Source organism: Bicyclus anynana, chromosome 18 (genome assembly GCF_947172395.1).
Source record: "Bicyclus anynana chromosome 18, ilBicAnyn1.1, whole genome shotgun sequence".
In the NCBI taxonomy this organism is placed as follows: Eukaryota; Metazoa; Arthropoda; class Insecta; order Lepidoptera; family Nymphalidae; genus Bicyclus; species Bicyclus anynana.
Window position 1 is genome coordinate 4,485,041 of NC_069100.1, and position 2,512 is coordinate 4,487,552.

The 2,512-nt window shown below is 33.3% G+C and overlaps 1 long non-coding RNA gene across 1 annotated transcript; it reads right to left on the reverse strand.

Moving 5' to 3' along the window:
• Positions 1-273: 273 nt before the first annotated feature.
• Positions 274-2,197, reverse strand: LOC128198981 (uncharacterized). The gene is made up of 2 exons (XR_008251678.1): positions 2,127-2,197; positions 274-1,265 (listed from the first exon to the last, which is right to left on the reverse strand). It is a non-coding gene; the product is annotated as an uncharacterized LOC128198981 (long non-coding RNA).
• Positions 2,198-2,512: the final 315 nt, after the last annotated feature.

Sequence of the window (2,512 nt, forward strand, 5' to 3'; positions counted from 1 at the left end):
AATTCTTAAGGGTTATTTGGGATAGGCGGGGAGAGTGACTAGAGTGGAAAAGGGAAGTGTTGGTTAACTTTCAAGGGCGCCCTTAACCCTACACACAACTTTCACAAGTGCGTAACTCCACTCAAGGCCATTCTAGGGTCTTATTTTGGTAAAGTTTGATTTGTTAATTAAGTTGTCCTGAAAAATATTGTGAATCATCCTTTGTTCAACATTGGTTTTCTTATTTTTTAATCCACTTCTGAGTCTGTTAAAAAGAGATTTTAGTAAAAGATGTTTAAATGTTTGATGTTATTTATTAGGTAGTGTCAAACATGGCAATAGAAAGCAATAAGCAAATTATAATTGATGACCACCAGCGAAAGTATTCAGTAGTATCAAAGATAATGAGAAGCAATTATAAGGAACACCAAATTTTTGAGATACGTTATCAGCAATATTGATATTATAATGATATTGGGTATTTCAAACTACCTTATAATTGGCAGTTAGTTACCTACCTACCGAGATTAGTACTTATATAATTCAAACTGATGATTATTATTAACAGAAGCGTGTGTAATAAAAATAACAATAAATCAGCACATCGAATTAACTCTAAGGCACATAATCCATTTGTTGTATTGATTTTTTCTTATCATAATATAACACGCCACTGTTATTTCAAAAAATATTATCTTTTTTAATTGCCAATTTAAAATTATCGTAAATCGTAATTAATAGTAAAAGTAATATTGAAGTGTGATTTATGAAAAAAATAATTATTGGGGTAATGTTTATACAATTTACGTCAAATAATAGCATTTATACAATATGAGTCAAATAAAATACAATACTCCCCGGGTTTTAGTCGTTGAAATTTGAAGTTCCTTCAAACAGCAATCTTCCGTCACTTGGTTTCAAGTAATGTCGTATTTGCAATTGGTTTGGTTTCACTAATTGTGTTTTTATACATATAATTGATAACAATCAACAATTATTTACTCTTAATTATACTAATTTACAAAGTTTTTAACAAAAATAACAAATTTTAGAATTAGCAGCTGATTTTACGACATGACAGCTTGACAGCTCGCCACAGACGTTGTTTTTTATAAGAGTAATTAAGACTGACCCCAGGCATTCCGAGACGCTTTTCGATTCACGGGTCTCTATGATGGAATATAATAATCTTGAGGCGCGGCCGTATATGGAACCTCATTGTCTTCAGTATTCCAAGCAGACACATACGCAGCAAACATCAATGCGATTATCGCGATGTAGAATATCTGAAAATAATAATGTTATATTTGAATGAGACGAATATCTTAGGATTCCATGGATTCACCGTGCGGGTGCCGGGTCCATCGCGTGGTAAAGAGGAAATCTCCGAGCAGAGACCTGAACTTGTGACTACAGGATGTAGGGTTAAGGAATTCCTTGACAATCGATCAACACTCCCCGTTCTCTGCTCGTGTTGTTCTCCCTGCCTAGCCAAATTTGGTAAGATCCTATTTGAACAGCTTTGGATACTCGTTCTAATATAGAACTAGCTGCAGTTCTGGAGAGGCCAAGAATCAATGCACATAAATAACCATAATATGCCGTGATAGCCCAGTGGATATGACCTCTGCCTCCGATTCCGGAGAGTGTTGGTTCGAATCCGGTTCGGAACATGCATCTCTAACTTTTCAATTGTGTGCTTAAGAAATTACACTTCACGTGTCTCAAACGGTGAAGAAACCAAAAAAAAAACAATGTACAAATGTAATTGTTTTTTTTTTTGACAAATGCACCAAAAACAGCCAGTATTACTAATAAAGTAAATTAATATTTTTTTATTTCTGATACAGATAAATGATTGACATTTATGGTCAAAATTATTAAAATTAAAGAACTAAATGTTTTTTTTTATTATATTTTATCTCATAAAGTTAATTTTATTTATAAAATGTTGAGCACTTTTCTGCTATAACTTTTGCTAAGATTTAAAAAAGTACCGTTCGTTTTAAGACGGATGATAAAGGTTTTATATTACATTACGGCACATGTGCATTTTTCTGTACATATGCGTAATGAGATACGTTACGATATTGAAATTGGTGAAATAAGCGATACTTTACGAGCAAATGTGTTATAAAGAAACTTACGGATTTCATTGTGACAGTCTTAGATGCACTGGCTGCTTCTCAGGTGAGTGTTTATTTATACGAGTGTATATATAATTATACCTTATCTATCTCTGATTACTTACATCATTATGATGATGATGATCATTGCTTTTATTAGACGTTTAAAAATCAATTAGAAGTTATGTGAGTATAGAAAAATAGATAAGATACCCATATTCGGCTCACTGCTGAGCTCGAGTCTCTCTCTTTGAATGAGAGGGTAGGCCAGTAGTCCACCACGCTGGCCCAATGCGGATTGGTAGACTTCACATACGCAGATAATTAAGAAAATTCTTAGGTATGCAGGTTTCCTCGCGATATATTCCTTCACCGTTAGAGACACGTGATATTTAATTTATTAAAAT